This window comes from Monodelphis domestica, chromosome 6 (assembly GCF_027887165.1).
Source record: "Monodelphis domestica isolate mMonDom1 chromosome 6, mMonDom1.pri, whole genome shotgun sequence".
NCBI lineage: Eukaryota > Metazoa > Chordata > Mammalia > Didelphimorphia > Didelphidae > Monodelphis > Monodelphis domestica.
Genome location: NC_077232.1, coordinates 171,023,292 through 171,038,012, shown reverse-complemented (window position 1 = coordinate 171,038,012; position 14,721 = coordinate 171,023,292).

The window sequence follows — 14,721 nt, the reverse complement described above, 5'->3', positions numbered from 1 at the left end:
TTTGTTGCTTCCCTTATAATTTTGCTTGCATTAGTTTTGTTTGTACAAAAACCTTTTGATTTGATGTAATCAAAAGTACCTATTTTACATTTTGTGATTTTTTTTCTAACTCTGGTTTGGTTTTAAAAGCTTTCCTTTCCCAAAGATCTGACATGTATACTATTCTGTGTTCACCTAATTTACTTTTAGTTTGCTTTTTTCATATTCATGTCATTCACTCATTCTAAGTTTATATTGGTGTAGGGTGTGAGATGTTGATCCAAACCTAATCTCTCCTATACCAATTTTCCCAAGATTTTTTTTTTATCAAGTATTTAATTTTGTTTCCAAAAGCTGGGACCTTTTGGCTTATCATAGACAGTCTTGCTGAGGTCACTTACCCCTAGTCTATTCCACTGACCCTCCTTTCTGTCTCTTAGCCAATACCAAATTGTTTTGATGACCACTGCTTCATAGTATAGTTTGAGATCTGGGACGGCAAGCCCTCCTTCCTTTGTATTTTTTTCATTATTTCCCTGGATATCCTTGATCTTCTGTTCTTCCAAATGAACTTTGTTATGGTTTTTTCTAATTCAGTAAAAAAAGTATTTTGGTAATTCAATGGGTATGGCACTAAATAAGTTAATTAATTTCTGTAGTATTGTCATTTTTATTATGTTAGCTCATCCCACCCATGAGCTGTTAATGTTTTTCCAATTGTTAGGTCTAGTTTTAATTGTGTGGGGAGTGTTCTATAGTTGTGTTCATATACTTCCACTGTTTGTCTTAGCAGATAGATTCCTAAGTATTTTATATTATCTAGGGTGATTTTAAATGGGATTTCTCTTTCTAACTCCTGCTGTTGAAGTGGTTTGGAGACATATAGAAATGCTGATGACTTATGTGGGTTTATTTTGTATCCTGCAACTTTGCTAAAGTTGTTGATTGTTTCCACTAGCTTTTTAGTTGATTGTGATGATAGACTGGTGTTAGGACAGGACAGGGATCTCTGAAGTTAATTACAAGGTACATGGGAGTCACTTTGTCTTTCACTGGTTTCTGCAATGAGTGAGTCTTCTATAGGTATTGTTTTAGCTTTGACTCGGACACTATGATATGAATGAATTTCATTTTTTATCTTTCTTTTGTGGGTTTTGAGAAAAAGACTGTGTGCTGGGGAACTACATTCCCCAGTATTCTCTACAACTTAAAAAAATTACATTTTGGGGAACAATACCCCCCCCCCCCCCCGCATGCTGTGCACCTCCCAGGATTCCCTCCCCCATACTTCCTGGCATGGGATTGGTCTATAAATGTACCAATCCTGTGGCAGGATGGGTCCCTTGACAGGGACTTGGAGCTAGGGACCAGTGCGCCAGAGAGGAGAGATTGCTGGAGCTCATGTGATTTTCCCTCTGCTTTTCAACCTTTTTTTTCATTTTCCATCATTACACCTTTTAACTCTGGGCCCTCTCCCAAGATGGATATCTCTAGTAATGTGTTCTCTTATTGGTCCTCTCCCTATGAATGGGAAAAGAATATGAGAATAAATTCTTTTTGTTGTTGTTGTTAAGACATTATATTGATATCCCCTCAGCAATTCTTCTTCTTCTTGGGGTAGATATATACCTAGGAATAAATAACCTTACCTGGTACAAATCATTTGAAAGTGAGGAGGTTAGTCTGTGTCAGAACTACAAAGTATAGTCTGATCATAATAAATATGTTACCAGAGGATGGAATGATTTAATTCCTCATAGCTTGGATTTCTTTTCTCCTAGTGAATTACATCACAACTCTATATTGGAGTTGGAGGAAAGGCACGTATTATGGGTGAGAGTCTGGTGAGAAATTCAGATGAAAAACATGAGATGGTGGTGATGGTGAGAATAAACAATCATCCTGGGAGGAAATTAATAGTATCAGCATGATGGAACCAAGCCTCATTCACTAAAGGTTAGTTATGGCTAGGTCATGGTGTAAGATTATAACAGAAGATGTTGACCTTAATCCTGACAGCTTTGGAAACAGCAGCTCTTGAGTCTACATTGTACTTTTTAAAAAATATTTGACACTGATCAAAAGTCACATACCAATTTAGAAGGCCTTTTAAAGCTTAGGGAATATATGTCTTATTAATTTGGTGCTTTCCAAATGTGGAAAAAGTCACTTGTGGAATTCTGTATGATCCCATTTTGTTAGACTTTGTAAACTTGGTTCAGATTCCCTCATGGGCAGCCTATTTGACATAAAATTTCCAGTTGAAATTATTATCCAGGCAATCTTAGCAAAAAGAAAAACCATAGAGGTAAATGTCTGGGATTTTTAATATAAATGTGAAAACTGACTTTATTAATCAATCAAAAATGATTATACATTTGATTTATTGTCAATTGTTTACTTAATTTGCTTAATGAAAAACAAATAATTTTATCTAAAATATTTCCTTTTTCTTATTCTTCTTATTCATATTATTAAAATATTTATTGATTGAAAAATGTCATTTTTTCCTATTCCAAAAAGCAAAGCAAAGGATATAAGGCTCAAGTGTTGTGAAGCACATATTATTTTTACCAGGATGCAAGAAGTCCTAGAGAATTGATGACATCAATGTTTACAGAAGATAAAGGATTAAAGACTGAATTACCTTCCTGGTTACTAAATGATGGAAGATTAAAAAATAATATCCAGACACTTCAAGTATTATTTTTATATAAGAAGTTATTAATAATAACAGAACAAAGAGGAAAATGATAGGCTTAGCAAAGAGTTGCCTGCACCTCAAAATGTGGGAAGAGAGAGCAAAAAAGGTGGGGTTGAAGCAAACTTATTTACAAAATGTAAGGATGCAAAGTAGGGAACATATTTCAAGGAATTCTGGGAAAAATAAGAAATTCTGGGGAACATAGTCCTGGGGTACACAATTCTATTTATACAATGAGCAGGCTGATGTTTTTCAACCAATTAGTAATTGTTTAAATGTTATGAAATCTACTATTTTTATTTATGTGACCTGTTCTCAGCAAAGAAGAATTAATATGATTAATTACTGAAGAAAGTAAAGGATTCTCCAAAATAGATGCTGGCCTATTTTCCTAAAAGGAATCAAGATGAACTTAACAAATAATAATAACAATAATAACTAGTGTTTATATAGTACCTACTCTGAGAGTGCACTGTGCCAATAAATATTTATCAAATTGGATTAAAATTGAACCAATAGGAAGAAAGGGGTTCTATATTCCAATAGAAATCAGTGAGTAGTATGGGGAAAGGAAATATATTTTTAAAGGGTACACATAACTAGGAGGAGTAATAAGAGGACTGGGAAATGTATTTAATTTAATTTTTTAGATCTTAATGGATAGAAAATTGTAAATAATCTCATTTCATCTATTCATATAGAAATTAAAGCTCAGGAAAGTTAGAGTTGTCTAAAATTAAAGTAATTGAAGTGTCAGAGGCAGTATTTGAACCCAGGTCATCTGACTCCAAGCAAGTCTAGTTCCTTCCCAAAGAAGTAAAGGTGGAGGACTCGGAGTAAGTCCTAAAAACCTAGGTTTGAATCTTGATTATATACTTAATAGTTGTATGATTATGGGTCACCTGTATTATTTTGACTTAGGTTCTTGCAGCCTTATTTCTTTATCTGTGGAATGGAAATAATACCTAGAGTAGTACTACTAATTCCATAGGATTATTGTGAGTATCAAATGAGATGATATGTATAAAGGGTTCTATAAAAAATTCTATATAAATGTCAGTTACCATTATATATTATCATTGTTATTATTATCATGCCATACTGCCTCAACTGGATCAAATGCAAATTCTAAGGAACAAGTATAATATTTATAGACCTAATGGCTTTGGGGAAGTAATTTACAAGACAAGTAAATGGGTGTTTTGGGTGATTAGGTTTATTTTAAAAAATATCACCTGGTAGAATTGCATTTAGCATGAATTAAATTCCTCATGAAGTTCAAAAGGATGGTCTCTATCAGACACATTTTTCTTAGCGGTATAGAAAAAAGTATTTTGGAATTGGAAGTTTCCAGCAAAAATAAAGTGAATATAGTTTGCTAACTTTAAAGATAATTTTTCATGTTAATGAGCCTCAGAAATCAGGTTTATGAAGCTCCAATTATGAAAAGGGCCTTTGAAAGTATGACATAATACATCATGAGAATGTATAATAACATTGCTAAAAAGCAAAGTATGGTCATAAAATGATCATCAACAACTTGATTTAGTCATGCTACAGAAAATGCAATGATTACAACAAATAACAAACCATGTAGCTCCAAAACTTCATTTAGATTCACTACCATTTTGCATTGCCACTCACTCTATCATTTGAACATTCAATGGACTGATAAACATAACTGTGGCCAGTTAGAAGTCAGTCTTAACCTGCTTTGAAGATTCCTCAACTGGCTATTTGGTTTGGACCATTTCAGGGGATTAAAAAATTTTGGGACTTCCGGGTTAACATGGCTGCAATCTAGATGCGAATCGCTTCTTCTCCCTGGCACTGAATGAAGTAGACTACCTCAAAAGAACATAAAAATCACCTTTGGAAGAACAGAGAGACTCTCCAGTACCCCACAGAAACAAAGGTACGTGGGGCTTGAACATTTCCACACTATAAGAAGGAGGAAAAGCTTGCACAAAAATGTGAACTGAGCTGCCCTTTCCTCCCAACCCCCCCACCAAACCAGAGAAGGTATCAGAGTGCTCACTGGAACAGCAAGTGAGTGAGGAACATTTCTGTCTGGGAAGACTGTAAGGAAACGACCTCTCAGGGTGATTTCATGGGAGAATCCTGTGCTGAGTAAAGGGGCGGCAGCGCTGAACACAGGGGAGGTTGCGCTGAGCAAAGGGGAGGCCGCGCTGAACAAAGGGGCGGCAATGCTGAGCAAAGGGGTGGCTGCACTGAGCAAAGGGGTGACTGCACTGAACACAGGGGCGGTTGCACTGAGAACAGGGGCCTGTGCCTTAAGAAACCTCAGAGGCTGGGAAGAACTAGTCTGAGGCAACCTAAATTCACAGAAAACCCGCCCATATCACCCAGACCCCAGACCAAAAAGGAAAGGGGAACAAAACCACCAAAGGGATGGCTCACATGGGCCAAAATCAAGCCTCCATGAAGAAAGGGAAAAGGGTGACTATTGAAAACTTTTATGGCGGGAGTATACAAGGATAAGAAGAGAAAGAGGATGAAACCCAAACAAAATCAAAACATGCCTCCCAAAATGGAAATCATCCACAAGCTCTGGAAGAACTCAAATTGGAGCTTACCCAAAAGCTGGAAACCTTCTGGAAAGAAAAATGGGAGAAAGAGATCAGCAGTCTGATAGACAAGACTTCACAATTGGAGAAAGAGCTAAAAGCATCTAATAGAAGAGCAGACAAAGCTGAAAAGCAAAACCAGTCCCTAACGACCAGAATTAAGCAACTGGAAGACAGTGAGCATGCAAAACAGCAAGGATTAATAAAGCAAAGCCAAAAAAATATAGAATTAGAAGAAAACATAAAATATCTCACTGAAAAAGTCACAGACCTGGAAAACAGAGGAAGAAGAGACAACGTGAGAATTATTGGTCTGCCCAAAAAACCAGAGATAAACAAAAACCTGATGCTATACTACAGGAGATTATAGAAGAAAATTGTCCACATGTTCTGGAGCAAGGGGGCAAAATAGAAATAGAAAGGGTTCATAGAACATCCTCTATACTAAATCCCCAAAAGACAACCCCCAGGAATGTAATCGCCAAATTCAAGAGCTTCCAAGAAAAGGAGAAAATCCTACAAGAAGCTAAGAGGAGGAGCTTCAGATATAGGTGGGCTCCCATAAGTATCACACATGATTTAGCGGTTAAGACACTAAGAGACCGCAAAGCATGGAACACGATATTTAGAAAGGCAAGAGAGCTGGGTCTCCAACCAAGAATCAACTACCCAGCAAAACTGATTATATACTTCCAGGGGAAAGTATGGGCATTCAACAAAATAGAAGATTTCCAAGCATTTGCTAAGAAAAGACCAGAACTTAGTGGAAAATTTGATATCTAATCACAGAAAGCAAGAGAAACATGAAAAAGTAAATATGAAAGAAAGGGAAAAGTAGATAAACCTTATCTTTTTCTTTAAGTCAAACTCTCTTCTATAAGGACTACATTTACATCAAATTATATATATTAATATGTGGGGAAAAATTGCATGCACCATAAGAGTAATTAGAAGAATCATGCATAGGGAAAGCTTGGGGCATCAAGAATATTTGGTGAAAATGGGGGGCAAAGAAAGGAAAAGGGAAGGGGGAAGCATCGACAATACTAAGATTTACTTCAAGAAATTGGGGGGAGGGGACTAAATAGAACAATCTTTCCGATACAAAGATACACATGGGAAGGGGAGAGGAAGATCTCTCATATGAGAAGGAGAGGAAGAGAGCATGAAGTGGTATTATTTAAACCTTACTCTCAGTGAAATCAACTCTGAGAGGGAAGAACATTTAGATCCAGTGGGATCCTGAATTCTATCTTATCCAACAGGGTATTAAAGAAAGGGAAATTAAGGAGGGGGAAGGGTGGAGGGGGTATAAAAAGGGAGGGAAGGAAGGAGGAGGGGAAGGGAGCATAAAAATGGAGGGGCTAGAAAGGGAAGCATACCAAGGGAGGGGACTAGGGGGACTGACCTAAAGTAAATCACTGGTTCAAAAGTATATAGCTAAATGAGGAAATATCACTAATCAACATGTATGCACCAAATGGTATAGCATCCAAATTTCTAATGGAGAAATTAGGAGAATTGAAGGAGGAAATAGACAGTAAAACCATATTAGTGGGAGACTTGAACCAACCACTATCAAATTTAGATAAATCAAACCAAAAAATAAATAAGAAAGAGGTAAAAGAGGTGAATGAAATCTCAGAAAAATTGGAGTTAATAGACATATGGAGAAAAATAAATAGGGATAAAAAGGAATACACCTTCTTCTCAGCACCACATGGCACATTCACAAAAAGAGATCATACACTAGGTCACAGAAACATGGCACTTAAATGCATAAAAGCAGAAATAATAAATGCAACCTTTTCAGATCATAAAGCAATAAAAATAATGATCATTAAGGGTACATGGAGAGCCAAATCAAAAATTAATTGGATATTTAATAATATGATACTCCAAAATAGGATAGTTAGAGAAGAAATCATAGAAACGATTAATAATTTTGTTGAGGAAAATGACAATGGTGAGACATCCTTTCAAACCTTATGGGATGCAGACCAGGCAGTACTTAGAGGAAAATTCATATCCATGAGTGCATATATTAACAAATTAAGGAGGGCAGAGTTCAATGAATTGGAAATGCAAATCAAAAAACTTGAGAACAAACAAATTAAAAGCCCCCAGAAGAAAACCAAACTAGAGATCCTAAAAATTATGGGAGAAATTAAATGAAAGTGATAGAAATATTGCACTAATAAACAAGACTAGAAGCTGGTACTTTGAAAAAACAGACAAAATAGACAAAGTACTGGTCAATCTAATTAAAAAAAGGAAAGAAGAAAGGCAAACTAACAGCATCAAGGATGAAAAGGGGGACCTCACCTCCAATGAAGAGGAAATTAAGGCAACCATTAAAAACTACTTTGCCCAAGTATATGGCAATAAATATACCAACCTAGGTGATATGGATGAATATTTACAAAAATATAAATTGTCTAGACTAACAGAAGAAGAAATAGATTTCTTAAATAATCCCATATCAGAAAAAGAAATCCAACAGGCCATCAAAGAACTTCCTAAGAAAAAATCCCCTGGGCCTGATGGATTCACCAGTGAATTATATCAAACATTCAAAGAACAGCTAACCCCAATACTATACAAACTATTGACATAATAAACAAAGAGGGAGTTCTACCAAATTCTTTTTATGACACAAACATGGTACTGATCCCATAGCCAGGCAGGCCAAAAACAGAGAAAGAAAACTATAGACCAATCTTCCTAATGAATATAGATGCAAAAATCTTAAATAGGATACTAGCCAAAAGACTCCAGCAAGTGATCAGAAGAGTCATTCACCATGATCAAGTAGGATTTATACCAGGGATGCAGGGCTGGTTCAATATTAGGAAAACCATCCACATAATTGACCACATCAACAAGCAAACCAACAAAAATCACATGATTATTTCAATAGACTCAGAAAAAGCCTTTGATAAAATACAACACCCATTCCTATTAAAAACACTAGAAAGAATAGGGATAGAAGGGTCATTCCTCAAAATAATAAACAGTATATATCTAAAACCATCAACTAATATCATCTGCAATGGGGATAAACTAGATGCATTCCCAATAAGATCAGGAGTGAAACAAGGATGCCCATTATCACCTCTATTATTCGACATTGTACTAGAAACACTAGCAGTAGCAATTAGAGAAGAAAAAGAAATTGAAGGCATTAAAATAGGCAAGGAGGAGACCAAGTTATCACTCTTTGTGGATGACATGATGGTCTGCTTAAAGAATCCTAGAGATTTAACCAAAAAGGTAATCGAAATAATCAACAACTTTAGCAAAGTTGCAGGATACAAAATAAACCCACATAAGTCATCAGCATTTCTATATATTTCCAACACAGCTCAGCAGCAAGAACTAGAAAGAGAAATCCCATTAAAAATCACCTTAGACAAAATAAAATACTTAGGAATCTATCTCTCGAGACAAACACAGGAACTTTATGAACACAACTAAAAAACACTCTCCACACAACTAAAACTAGACTTGAACAATTGGAAAAACATTAACTGCTCATGGGTAGGATGAGCCAATATAATAAAAATGACCATCCTACCCAAACTCATTTCTCTATTTAGTGCCATACCCATTGAACTTCAAAAAAAAATTTTTTTTACTGATTTAGAAAAAACCATAACAAAGTTCATTTGGAAGAACAAAGGATCAAGGATATACAGGAAAACAATGAAAAAATACAAAGGAAGGTGGCCTTGCAGTCTCAGATCTCAGACTATATTGTAAAGCAGTGGTCATCAAAACAATTTGGTACTGGCTAAGAGACAGAAAGGAGGATCAGTGGAATAGACTTGGGGTAAGTCACCTCAGTAGGACAGTATACGGCAAACCCAGAGAACTCAGCTTTTGGAATAAAAATACACTATTTCATAAAAACTGCTGGGAAAATTGGAGGACAGTGTGGGAAAGATTAGGTTTAGATCAACACCTCACACCCTACACCAAGATAAATTCAAAATGGTGAATGACTTGAACATAAAGAAGGAAACTATAAGAAAATTAGGTGAACACAGAATAGCATACATGTCAGACCTTTGGGAAGGGAAAGATTTTTAAACCATGCAAGACTTATAAAGAGTCACAAAATGCAAAATAAATAATTTGGAATACATCAAATTAAAAAGTTTTTGTACAAACAAAACCAATGTAACTACAATCAGAAGGAAAGCAACAAATTGGGAAGCAAACTTCATATAAACCTCTGACAAAGGTTTAATTACTCAAATTTACAAAGAGCTAAATCAATTGTACAAAAAATCAAGCCATTCTCCAATTGATAAATGGGCATGGGACATGGATAGGCAGTTCTCAGCCAAAGAAATCAAAACTATGAGTAAGCACATGAAAAAGTGTTCTAAATCTCTTATAATCTGAGAGATGCAAATCAAAACAATTCTGGGGTATCACCTCACACCTAGCAGGTTGGCTAACATGACAGCTATGGAAAGTAATCAATGCTGGAGGGGATGTGGCAAAGTAGGGACATTAATTCATTGCTGGTGGAGTTGTGAATTGATCCAACCATTCTGGATAGCAATTTGGAACTATGCCCAAAGGGCAATAAAAGACTCTCTGCCCTTTGATCCAGCCATAGCACTGCTGGGTTTGTACCCCAAAGAGATAATAAGGAAAAAGACTTGTACAAGAATATTCATAGCTGCACTCTTTGTGGTGGCCAAAAATTGGAAAATGAGGGGATGCCTTTCAATTGGGGAATGGCTGAACAAATTGTGGTATATGTGTGTGATGGAATACTATTGTGCTAAAAGGAATAATAAAGTGGAGGAGTTCCATGGAGTCTGGAACAACCTCCAGGAAGTGCTACAGAGCGAAAGGAGCAGAATCAGGAAATCATTAATCACTTATACACTGTGGTACAATCGAAGGTAATGGACTTCTCCATTAGGGACAATGCAATGTCCCTGAACAATCTACAGGGATCTAAAAAATACTATCCACAAGCAGAGGATAAACTGTGGGAGTAAAAACACCGAGGAAAAGCAACTGCTTGACTACACGGGTGGAGGGGATATGACTGAGGAGAGACTCTAAATGAACATTCTAATGCGAATATCAATAACACGGAAATGGGTTTGAATCAAGAACACATGTGATACCCAGTGGAATCATGTGTCAGCTATGGGAGAGGTGGGGGGGAGAGGAAAAGAAAATGATTTTTGTTTCCAATGAATAATGTTTGTAAATGACCAAATAAAATAATGTTTGTTAAAAAAAATTTTGGGAAACATTTAGGGACTATTTCCCCAGTTTTTGAGGGGCTAGGTGGCACAATGGATCGAGTGATGAGTCTGGAGTCAGGAAAACTCATCTTCCTAAATTAAGATCTGCTCTCAGATATTTACTAGCTGTGTGTACCTGGGCTAGTCACAACCCATTTTGCCTCAGTTTTCCCACCTGTAAAGTGAGCTGAAGAAAGAAATGGCTAACTACTTCAGTATCTTTGCCAAGAAACCCCCAAATATGGTCACAGACAATCAAACATAGCTGAAAAGGACTGAAAAATAATTCCAAGTCCTCAGATTCATGAGGGGTAAATGTTTTAAGTTGATAATTATCTGTTTTCTGAGTTATGCACTTTTGCATCTTATTAGTCTCATTGTCTTTAACATAAAATTTCTACTATGCAATTTTAACATTCATAGCTAAGGAAAGGATTTTTGGAAGGTGGGTGAGGAAGGCTTTTAAATGATTAAACAAGGAGATCATTTTAATTTATTCTGCTTTAAGAATCCACCTGTGTATAGAACCGTGCTAGATACTTCCTATATTTTCTTACTTCTATCCTTTCATTAGGAATATTATTCATTTAGAGCTTTGTTCCACATGGATTACATGATTATATCATTCATATCCCATCCTACTAAGGAAATTCTTTCCCTTCATCTCATATCCTATTGTTTTCTAATTCAGTCTACATGTTTCATTAGAATAAATAAGTACTGGAAGTAATAAAGAAAGCAAATTTAAAAGTATCAATTGAGGATCATCTTTAGTGCTTATTCACATAGCTACAAATTTTGATTCCCTATCTCCAAGTCATTTAATTCCCACCCACACCTTTAAGCACTGGTAGAAAGTGTAGACACAGTGGGATACCACTTGTCCATTAACACAGAATATATGTCTAATCTGGGAGTCCTTCTATATCACCAAAGGAATTTGGTTCACTGCTTCCTTTGCCCCAGTTTCTTTCTTTCCCAGATATTGCCTATTTTCAGATATCCTGGGTTCTTTTACCATGATGTTGCTCATGAGCCAGGTGAAATATCGTATTAGTAAAATCTTAGTAAAGGAAAATGATAGTGGGGTAGTGGTGAGGCAGCCATATGCCAAGGATCTCCCTTCCCATTTGTCTTCCAAAGTTTTCATATCTGATTACAGATCCAGGGAGACAAGCTTGATGTTAGTACATCAGAAGAATCTGCTGGATCTATTAAATTTCAATGCTCCATAAAAATATAATGCAATTAATGAAAAAAATAGATATTTTTGCATATGTATTTAGTTGCAATCTTTTCTTTCTTTTTTTTCCCCTGATGCCTTTATGTAAGACCAGTCCTTTAAAGACAGCAAGCTTCTCCAAGTTGTGTCATAATGTGGTGAAAACACAGTGGAGAAAAAAAGGATTTTATTATTCATTTTTAAAAAGTGAATAGCAATTGTTATCCATAGCAATAAGAGAAGAAAAAGAAATTTAAGGAATAAGAATAGGCAATGAGGAAACAAAACTATCATTCTTTGTAGATGATATAATGGTATATTTGTAGAATCCTAGGGAATCAACTGAAAAAAACTAATTGAAGTAATTAACAACTTTAAGAAAGCTACAGGTTATAAAATAAATCCACACAAATCATCAAAATTTCTCTATATTAACAACCAAGTCCAGTAACAAGAAATAGAAAGAAAAATTCCATTTAAAATAATTATAGACTATTTAAAATATTCAAAAGTCTAATTTGCCAAGACAAATCCAGAAATTATAGGAACGCAATAAAAAACACTTTTCATACAAATAAAATCAGACCTGAATAATTGGGGAAATATTAATTGCTTATGGGAGCCTGAGTCAATGTAATAAAATGACAGTTCTACCTAGATTTATTTTCTTATTCAGTGTCATACCAATTAAACTACCAAAATAACTATACAGTGCTAGAAAAAAAATTAAAACAAAATTTATCTGGAAGAACAAAAGATAAAAAAATATTAAGGGAATCAATGAAAAAAACATGAAGGAAGATGGCTTACCTGTATCAGATCCCAAACATTACAAAGCAGTGATCATCAAAGCAATCTGGTCTGTAATAAATAGATACTCTCCCCCTTTCTTCTGTGAGCTATGAGATTTCAGAGGAAATACTCTTTTCTTTTCTCTAGTAAGGGTTTATTTGGGGAAGACAGGACAAGGATGGAGGATAAGGTAAGAGGGGTAGGATTTCCCTATTCTCTATAGTGTGTTGTTGGTTTGGAGGATATTGAGGGAAATGACAGTCACAATTGTGAAACAGAGTCAGTCAGAGAACTATATAAGGACTGCAGTCTTTCTTCTTTCTCTTCTTTCTTCAAATCAGCCAGATAGCAAAAGCCTTCAGCCTTAGTCACCACCATCAGCCAAAAGTCAAAATCCCAAAGCCCAAAAGCCTAAAACCAAAAGCCTCCTTCCCGCCCAGTCTAGCCATTGACTTGGCTTCAACTACTTTTCCCGGTAACATTCCAAATGGAATCTTCATTTGACTGACAGATGACCATCTCCAGCTTCTTGTCCTTTACATGCCATGTAAATTCTCTCATAACTTCTCTCTTCTCCACAGGTCCTGGCTAAGAAATAGAGTGGTAGATCAGTAGAATAGATTAGATATATAATATATAGTAGTAAATGACCATAGTAATCTTGTGTTTGATAGTTACAAATATGCAAACTTTTAGGTTAAGAACTTGCTATTTGACAAAAAACAAACAAACAAACAAAAAACAACACCTGCTAGCAAAATTGGAAAGCAGTTTGGCAGAAACTAATTTAGATCAATCTCATACCCTTTACCAAGATACGGTCAAAATGGGTATATAATTTAAACATAAAGAATGATACCATTAGCAAATTAAGGGAACATGGTATAGTTTATGTGTCAGATTTATAGATATTGCAAGAATTTAAGATCAAACAAAATATAGAGAGCATTATGGGTTGTAAAATGAATATTTTTATTACAAAAATATATGAAGAACTGAGTCACATTTATTAGAATACCAGTTATTCCCCAAATCATAAATAGTCAAAAGATATGAACAGGCAGTTTTCAGAAGAAGAAATTGACGTTACCAATAGACATATTAAAAAATGATCTAAATCACTATTGATTAGAGAAATGCAAATTAAAACAACTCTGAAGTACTACTTCATTCTTATCAGATTAACTAATATGAAAATGACAAATGTTGGAGGGTATATGGAAAATTAGGACACTAATACCTCTTTGGTAGAGTTTTGAACCCATTTAAACATTCTAGAGAGCAATTTGGAACTATACTCAAAAGGAAAAAAAAAAGTGCGCATGACCCAGTAATAACACCATTAAATCTTTTTCACAAACTTAGAACAGATTTTTTTTTGTGAGATCAAAGAGTCAGAAATTAAGTGGATATCCAACAACTGGAGTAAGGCTTAACAGTTGTGGCAGATGATTGTGATAGAATATTATCATGTTATAGGAAATGAGGAATAGGATGTTTTCATTGTTTTTCTTTCTTCCTTTCTTTCTGTCTTTCTCTTTTTTTGGTGGGTAGGTGTGTGTTTTCTCTTACCATATAATTAATATGGAAATAGGTTTTGCATGACTGCAAGTGTATAACCTATATCAAATTGCTTGCCTTCTCCATGAAGGGTGAGGGGATAAAAGAAGGAAGAGGATTTGTAATTCAAAAATTTTGAATGAATACTAATTTTTATATGCAATTGAAAAAATATTTGAAAAATAAAAAAAGAAAGTAAATTTCATAATTTTTTCTGTGTGAATTGAAATTTTTAAAGAGTCAATAATCTTTTTAATATATTTGGGAGATACAGAGGTAGACTTTTTTGTATGTCCTGTTGAATTAAAAGCAGAGACACGTGAATTTATTGTATTTGAAAGACTTCACATGGCCTCATTCTATCTTTTGTTTTATTATCCTAGAACTTAGTGTTTGAATGCAGCTTCTAGGTTCCTTGAAGCATTTTCTATCTTCTTTAAGTTTTATATTTATCAGGGGATGTCTGTGTTTTAATATGAGTGCTTTGGACCTTTTCAGGTCCTATGCATTCATAGGGGTGGGTGGCCTCTTCTGCTAGTAGACTCAGTCCATGCACTAAGTATACTTATACTAATCTATAATGTTCCATGATTTATTTTG